Source organism: Hippopotamus amphibius, chromosome 9, assembly GCF_030028045.1.
Source record: "Hippopotamus amphibius kiboko isolate mHipAmp2 chromosome 9, mHipAmp2.hap2, whole genome shotgun sequence".
Lineage (NCBI taxonomy): Eukaryota > Metazoa > Chordata > Mammalia > Artiodactyla > Hippopotamidae > Hippopotamus > Hippopotamus amphibius.
In genome coordinates this window covers 113,724,332-113,734,040 of record NC_080194.1, presented here as the reverse complement: position 1 = coordinate 113,734,040, position 9,709 = coordinate 113,724,332, and positions in this window count along the sequence as shown.

Here is a 9,709-nt window from a genome sequence, read left to right as displayed (position 1 = left end):
AGAAAGGGAATGCACTGAAATTGCCAAGAGAGCTTGAGTAAAAGGTAAAGGAGGTTGAGTGATTTGAAGATCACTGTCACTGAACATAAAGAAATGCAAATTCAGACTAAAGTAAAGCTACTGATTTTAGAGCAGTTTCTCGTTACTCCCAAGACCCTGATCATTTGCAAAGGAAAAATCATATCCAAACTCTTTATTTTTTACTAATCCTTTACTAAGTCATTATGAAATTTTTCGATTTAACAGGGAGGGGGCTTTTTTAGTAAAATTTTTACTGAACTGTAACATAGATTCAGGTAAATGACAGATCATAAGGGCACAGCTTGATGAGTTCCCACGAAGTGAGCACACCTGTATGCCCACATCAAGAAACAGAACATGACCAGAACCCTACCCAAATTCCCTGCTCCTGTTCCCCTCCTGTCACTACCCAGCGGGCTTCTTAAATTTTTTTATCATGAAATATTTCAAATATAGAGACAGAATAAAGACTATTTTAAGGAACATCTATGTACCCACAATCCACTAAGCATTATCAAAACTTAATATGATACCACATACCACATTTTGCTCATTTTTTTTTTTAAGAAAAATTTTAAATACATTTGGAACATCCTAGTTAAATGAACAAGGTTCACTGGGCATCCACAAATATCTTTAAAGCACCTACCATATTCCAGTCTGTTTCACATGATCATCTCTCTTTATTTGAAAATAATACTTGTACATGATTACAAAATGTAAATGATACAAAAGAATATACAGGGGGGAAAGGAATCTCCTTTCCACCCCGATCTCCAGTTCCTTAGCTTCTCTCTCTAGGGGCAAATACAATGATCAGTTTATAGTGTAATCTTCCTGATGTCTCTCTCTATATTTAGATATGGATACATAAAAGGATATAGATATATGGGTGTATGTATATGTATAAGGATTATATAAAGATCTATCTATCGATCTGTCTCTTGGATATCTATATGAGATATCGGGTATCTGTCTATATATCTTTATATAATTCTTATACATGAACATATATACATATATCTATATCCTTTTACATATCTATGTATAGAGAAAGACAGGTGGATGGATCTATCAATAATTATCTATCTATAACCATCTGTCTGTCTACCTAGAGAGATGGAATACATATATATATCTCCCCACCCCTTTTCTGACACAAATCATGTCACACTTTAGATGCTTTTCTTCATTATTCATATACCTTGCAGCTCATTCTATACTTCTTATGGATCTTTTGGTCTTTTTCAAATTGAAGTATAATTGATTTACAATGTTTCAGGTATATAGCAAAGTAATTTAGTTATACATATATATAAATATGTATTCTTTTTCAGATTCCTTTCCCCTATAGGTTATTACAAGACCATTGAATATAGTCCCCTGTGCTATACAGTAGGTCCTTGTTGTTTATCTATTTTATATACAGCAGTGTGTATCTGTTAATTCCAAATTCCAAATTTATCCCTTCCCCCAGCTCATTCTTTTCAATGGCAGACTATCATATCATTATATCATGAAATATAAAATGTGTTCCTATTGATGAATACCTCTTTTAAGTCTTCACAGCAACCCTGTAAGGCAGGTATTATTGTCGCAATCCCCCCTTTTCTTTGACTACACTGCATGGCTTGTGGGATCTTAGTTCCCAACCAAGGATCGAACCCAGGCCCCCTGCAATGGAAGCGTGGAGTCTTAACCACTGGACTGTCAGGGAAGTCCTTGTCCCAATTTTAGAGAAGAGGATGTTGATGTCCTAAGAGGCCAAGTGTCTTGCCCAGGATCACATTGCTAGCCTGTATTTTGACCCAAATATTATTTCACAACCATCTGAACTATTGGGAGATTTGCTATTTTAGAGCTAGACCCTAACAATTTTTTAAAAAAATATTTATTTATGTATTTATGTATTTTGGCTGCACCAGGTCTTAGTTGCAGCAAGTTGGCATCTTCATTGGGGCATGCGGGATCTTTAGTTGCGGCATGTGGACTCAGTTGCGGCATGCACATGGGATCTAGTTCCCTGACCAGGGACGAACCCGGGCCCCCTGCATTGGGAGCACGGGGTCTTAGCCACTGGACCACCACTGAAGTCCCCCTAACAATTTTTGAGTTGCCACAACTTGGTCTTGTGAATAAGAAGGATGGGAATGAGGGCAGCAGATTAAAAACAAAAACCCAAGAATGTCTTCCTTTGTGAGCATAACTAGGTTCCATAACTGGAGTCGAGCAGAACATGGGTGTTTTGAATGGATGAATTTTGTTAATGCCTAGATTCTGATAAGACCCTTAATGGTTCCAGAGCAAGAAGCACACCCTGGAGGAACTTTGATCAGTCCAGCGTCTCCGGTTCATTGTTGGCATCACATGACCCTTAGCAAATTGCTTTTCTCGAAGTGCCTATACTGATGCGACCAGCAAGCAGAAAGGTGACAGTCATTACTGGCACTTGAATAGCAATTTCAAATGCATAAAGGCATATGAAACATAACAAACTTGTAGGTAGGCAGGAAAAGCAGCAATTCCTAACCTCATTTTACAGATGAGAAAATCAAGACTCTGAAAGGGTAGGTAATGGTTAAGTTAGTGACAGAGTGAGGTCCTGAAACTAGGTCCTCTAATTTAGAGGCCACAGAAGACAATTCTGGATGTACTGTTTTATTTTCTAATATTGACCACAGTGGAATACATCATAATTTGGAAGAGAAGTGGACTCAGGAGGCAGAGAACAGAGCATGGGGGAAGGGGGAGTGGTGTTAAGACTCCTCTCTGGGACTAAATCCTTGGTACCATGCTCCCCCTTAATCACTCAAATCCAGCCACTGAGGTCTCAGCTCTGGCAGACCCAATGCCCCACTTTTTAAAAAAAATTTATTTATATTGTTGTATTAGATCTTAGTTGTGGCAGGCGGGCTCCTTAGCTGCGGCTCATGGGCTCCTTAGTTGCGTCTGTCAGGCTCCTTAGTTGAGGCACCTGGACTCCTTAATTGCGGCTCTGCTGGCTCCTTAATTGTGGTATGCAAACTCTTAGTTGCGGCATGCATGTGGGATCTAGTTTGACCAGGGATCAAGCCCGCGCCCCCTGCATTGGGAGCTCGGAATCTTAACCATTGTGCCACCAGGGAAGTTCCTCAATGACCCACTTTTAAAACAAATATCTTGAAACATTTTATGAAATTTATAGATAAAATAACCTTCTGACATACACTGTTATATTTTATTTTGTGTGTGTTTTATTTTCCCAAATAGCCACTAAGCTCCTTGAAGACAGAGATAGCATCTTTTTGTACGTCTTAGTAGCCCCTTTAGTGCATTTCCCATAGTACGTGTTCACTAATGCATTCTTTTCAGGATTATTATTAAAAGACAATAATTATTATTATTATTGAAGACACAGCTGAGTGCACCGTTTTGACTTCTACCATTATCTATTAGTTTTGCCTTTTCTTGAGTTCCATGTAAAAAATAGAATTATAAGGTATGTCCTCTTTTGTATCTGGCTACTTTCAGAAGGCTGTAAGATTCATCCATGTTGTTACATGAACTGAAATTTCCTTCTTTTTTGATTGTTGAATAGTCTTCAATTGTGTGACTATTGTCACAATGTATTTTTTAAATAAATTTATTTACTTACTGGCTGCACCAGGTCTTCGTTGCTGCATGCAGGCTTTCTCTAGTTGTGTAGAGTGGGGGCTACTCTTCATTGCAGTGCACGGGCTTCTCATTGCGGTGGCTTCTCGTTGTGGAGCATGGGCTCTAGGTGCACGGGCTTCAGTAGTTGTGGCACGTGGACTCATTAGTTGTGGCTCGTGGGCTCTAGAGCACAGGCTCAGTAGTTGTGGTGCACAGGCTTAGTTGCTCCACGGCATGTGGGATCTTCCTGGACCAGGGATTGAACCCGTGTCCCCTGAATTGTCAGGCAGATTCTTAACCACTATGCTACCAGGGAAGCCTCTGTCACAATGTATTAATTCTCCTGTTGATTTGGGCTCTTTCCAGTCTCAGGCTATTATGAATAAAGTTTTTATTAACACTTTGATATGAGTCTTTTTGTGGACATAAATACTTATCCTCTTGGGTGGGATAGCTGAGTCACAGAGTAAGTGTATATTCAGCTTCAGTAAATACTGCTGTGCTCTAAGTGTATTTATAAAGGAAAAATAGGAAAAAATGTTATTGAAAACGTGCATTTAAATATGTAAAGGTTGATCTAGAAAAATGGTACAGATCAATCGGTTAGCAAGGCAGAAATAGAGACACAGATGTAGAGAACAAACATATGGATGCCAAGGGGAGAAAGTGGGGTGGGGGGCAGTGGGGTGGGATGAACTTGGAGATTTTTTAATTTTTATTTTTTTTGTTAAGTATTTTTTTTAAATCTCTTTATTGGAATATAATTGCTTTACACGGTTGTGCCAATTTTTGAGGTACATCAAAGTGAATCAGCTGTATTTATACATATATCCCCATATCCCCACTCTGCCGCGACTCCCTCCCACCCTCCCTATACTGGCCCTCTAAGGCATCACCCATCATTGAGTTTATCTCCTTATGTTGAATTGGGAGATTGGGATTGCCATATACACATTAATATGTATAAAATAGGTGACTAATAAGAAAAAATATCAAATTGTACACCTTAAATATATGCAGTTGATTGTATGTCAATTATAGCTCAGTAAAATTCTTTTTAAAAGGAAAAAAGTATGTAAGTGTTGAGACATGATTTCCCTAGAAGATATAAAGAAATAGAGATTTGCATCTATTTGCAATGACATGGTTTGGATTTATGAAACGACCATCATCATATGAACAAATGTTGAATTTTTTTCTTCATATTTGACATTTTGAAATACGTATGTGTATATATACTTAGCATTTTTATATGTACTTAGAATCACAGTGAATGTGACACTGGGTGTTGCCTTTAGTGAGAGGATTTTCCAAATATAGCAAAAAGTTCTTGGTAAATGTTCAAACAAAACAAAGTACAGTCTTCCTTCAATGAACATGATAATTAAAATCCTGGAAAATTCATGTGTATTAAAACCAAGCAAGATAGTCTTTGGGTTCACATGTAAAACGGAGTTAGATGCCTGGGGCACAGGGGGACACTGAAAAGCCACTCAGGCGTAGGAAAACTACTCTTCACACAGGACCGTGTTGTGCATGGCAGGATGGCACGGCCCTCACCCTCTAAAAGGCTCTGCTCCATTTACATACAGTGAGATTCAAAACCCCACAAACTTCCAAAATGACCACATGGGCAGTACCACCCCATCGAGTACCACTGTTCAAGACCTGTCCTGTAAGAACAACCATCTGTGGCGTATTACATTTAACCTAACTAATATTAAATGAAATTAAAAGTTCAGTTTCTCATACTAACGACATTACAACTGCTTAAAAACCACATGTAGCAAAAACTACCCACAGAGGAAAGCCTAGATCCAGATAGTTTCACTAGTTAATTCTACAAATACTTAAAGAATTAACATCAGTTCTTCACGAACTCTTCCCAAAAAATAGAAGAGGGAACATCTCCCAACTCACTCTCTGAGGCCTGCATTGCCTGGATATCAAAACCAGATGAAAATGGGACTTCCCTGGTGGCACAGTGGTTGTGAATCCACCTGCCAATGCAGGGGACATAGGTTCGATCACTGGTCCGGGAAGATCCCACATGCCATGGGGGAACTAAGCCCGTGCGCCACAACTACTGAGCCTGGACTCGAGCCCGTGAGCCACAACTATTGAGCCCACGTGCCACAACTACTGAAGCCCACACACCTAGAGCCCATGCTCTGCAACAAGAGAAGCCACCACGATGAGAAATCGGTGCACTGCAACAAAGAGTAGCCCCTACTCGCCACAACTAGAGAAAGCCCACGTGCAGCAATAAGACCCAACACAGCCAATAAATAAATAAATAAATAAATAAATTTATTATTTTTTTAATAAATTTATTTTTAAAAAAAGACAGAAATGACACAAGAAAAGAAAATTACAGACCAATTTCTCTTATGAATATAAGCATAAAAATCCTCAGCAAAATACTAGGAATCCTAACACATAGATCATGACCAAGTGGGATTTATCAGAAATGCAAAGTCAGCTTTGTATATGACAATGAATATTAATTCATTAATACATCATATCAATAGAATAGAAGACAAAACCCACATGATCATCTCAATAGATGGAAAAAAAGAAAAAGCATTTGACAACATTCAAAACCCCACCATGATCAAAACACCTAACAAATTAGGAATAGGAGGGAACTTTCTCGATATGATAAAGGGCATACACAAAAAGTCCACAGCTAATACCATACGTAATGATGAAAAACTGAAAGCTTTTCCCCTAAGATCAAGAACAAGGCAAGAATGTCTACTGTTGCCATTTCTATTTGATGTTTTAATGGAGGTTCTAGCCAGGGCAGTTTGACCAGCAAGTGAAATAAAAGACATCCAGATTAGAAAGATTTGCAGAGGGCATAATCTTGTATACAGAAAATCCTAAGGAATCTACAAAAGCCTATTTGAACTAACGACAAGTTCAGCATGGTTGGAGGGTAAAAGTCCAACAGACAAAAATCAATTGTATTTCTAGACACTTATAACGAAGAATCCAAAAAGGAAATTAGGAAAGTAATTCCATGTACAAAAGCACCAAAATGAATAAAATACTTAGGCATAAATTTAACAAAAGAGGTGCAAGATGTACATAATGAAAACTACAAAGCATTGTTAAAAGAAAATAAAAGATCTAAATAAGTGGAAAGACATCTCATGTTCATAGATCATAAATTAGTCCTTTCATTGCTGTGGCCTGGGTTCAATCCCTGGACAGGGAACTAAGATCCCACAAGCCCAGTGGTGCAACCAAAAAAAAAAAAAAAACAAAAAACAAGAAGTGTTTTTTTTTCTTAATTCCACATGTAAGTGAAATCATACAGTATTTGCCTTTCTCTATCTAACTTATTTCACTTAGCATAATGCCTTCAAGCTTCATCCATGTAGTTGTTAATGGTAGAATTTCCTCGTTTTTTAATGGCTGAATAATATTCCATTGTATGTATACATGCCACAACTTCTTCATCCATTCACCCATCAATGGACACTTAGGTTGTCTTCATGTCTTGGCTATTGTAAATAATGCTGCTATGAACATAGGGGTGCAGATATCTTTCCAAATAAGTGTTTTTGTTTTCCTTTGGCTATATTCCCAGAAATGGAATTTCTGCATCATATGGTAGTTCATCGAAGTTTTTGAGAATCTTCTATACTGTTTTCCACAGTGGCTGTGCAAATTTACAGTTCCACCAACAGTGCCCTTTTTTATACATCCATGCCAGCATTTGTTATCTCTGGTCTTTTTGATGATGGCTCTTCTGAGAGGTAGGAGGTGACATCTCACTGTGGTTTTGATTTGCATTTCCCTAATGATTAGTGATTTTTTTTTTTTTTTTGGCCGCGCCATGCGGCTTGCGGGATGTCAGTTCCCCCACCAGGGACTGAACCTAGGCCATGGCAATAAAAGCCCCAAATCATAACCACTAGACCACCAGGGAACTCCCGTAACTAGCGATGGGTAGCATCTATTTGAGTACCTGTTGGCCTGTGGGCCTTTCATATTTCTTTGGAGAAATATCTATTCAGTTCCTTGACTCATTTTTAAATTGGGTCATTTGCTTTTTTTGCTATTGGATTGATGACCTCTTCATATATTTTAGACATGAACCCAACAATCTAAATTTTAACAAGCCCTCTGGTGCACACTAGAGTTTGAGAACCACTGGCAGAAGGCAACGTAAAAGGGAAAGGCAGGATTCAAAGCACAGCATGATGTAAGCGAACATATACTGAGTGCTATGCTTTCTCAGGAGCTCATGTAGTTTCCACAACCACTTTACGACGTGTTGGTACGATTGCTCTTCTCACTGGACACATCAAGAGCTTGAGGTGCAGAGAGATGAAGAGACTTGCCCAAGAACATAGAGCTACTGAAGAGCAGAGTTGGGACCCCAAAACCAGGCTTCTCCACCTCCAAAGCCCACGCTGTCAACCACTGGGTCCGCGTTTCCCCTGAGTCTGGGCCACAGGCACCACTGTTAGAGATGGGTAGTCTCAGGGGGTACCTTAATGTTCATTCTACCCTCCAATAGCTATGTATTTTTTAAAAATATTTATTGATATATTTGGCTGCACGGGTCTTAGTTGTAGCATGCAGGCTCTTTCATTGCAGCATGTGGCATCTAGTTCCCTGATCAGGGATTGAACCTGGGCGCCCTACACTGGGAACGCGAAGTCTTAACCACTGGACGACCAGGGAAGTCCTGTGTATTTATTTTAACGTGTCATAGAAAAAATATATATAACTAGCATTCCAAGCTCATGATTTCCATAGTAACATTGTTTCCCTTTAAAATAAGTGAATTTTATTAAAAAATTAGTTGCTTTAATGAAGAGTCTTTAGTTATTTATTTGGCCATGCTGTATGGCTTGTGGGATCTTGGTTCCCTGATCAGGGATTGAACCCAGGCCCTCGGCAGTGAAAGTGCTGAGTCCTGACCACTGGACCACCAGGGAATTCCCTTTAATGAAAAAAAATTATTTTTTTGGCTGCACCACGCGGGATCTTAATTCCCCAACCAAACCCGTGGCCCCTGCAATGGAAGCAGAGTCCTAACCACTAGCCCACCAGGGAACTCCCAAAAAATCTTAATAAATGTACTGTTATGCACAGATACAGCAAATATGGTAGAGGCGGTAACAGTGAAGTATAGGAAACACTGCTAAGCCAACCTCATTTACTTTAAAAACATATGATTTGTGCATTTTACTGTATATAAATAGTACCTTAAAAAAGGACTTGTAAAATAGGCTGGATTCTAGGTAAAAATGTGCATGGTGAAGCATTCAGAGGGAGGTGTATTGCAGTCAACCTCCTACTTTGAAATACATCACAAAAATAAGTTGAACTAAGGAAAGGATAGATTTGCAGGGAAGGTTGGCTACGTGACAAAGCAACTAGAGCAAAACATTCATTGTAGAACTCAGGCGGTACATACATCAGTACTCATTGTGCGAGTTCTTTCAACATCTCTGTAGGTTTGGAAACTTACATGTTGGGGAAAAATGTGTGTAGATTGTCTCACACAATAAATGAGTAAATGAATAAAGGAATTAACAAATAAGCAAAGCCTCAAAGACTAGACAATTTGCTGATTTTATTTTTTAATTAATTAATTAATTTATTTATTTATTGGCTGCGTTGAGCCTTTGCCGCTGCACAAGGGCTCTCTCTAGTTGCGGTGAGTGGGGGCTACTCTTCGTTGTGGTGTGCAGGCCTCTCAGTGAAGTGGCCTCTCTCATTGCAGAGCACGGGCTCTAGGAGCATGGGTTTCAGCAGCTGCGGCACACGGGCTCAACAGTTGTGGCTCCTGGGCTCCAGAGCGCAGGCTCAACAGTTGTGGCACACGGGCCTAGCTGCTCCACGGCACATGGGATCTTCCCTGACCAGGGCTCGAACTCGTGTCCCATGCATTAGCAGGCCGATTCCTAACCACTGGGCAACCAGGGAAGCCCTGAAATGCTTTCTTTACACTCTTCTGTATATATTCCAAAGTGAGCTTACTGCTTTTATAATAGAAAATTTTTTTCAGAGAGAAAAACGGCATGAGTCA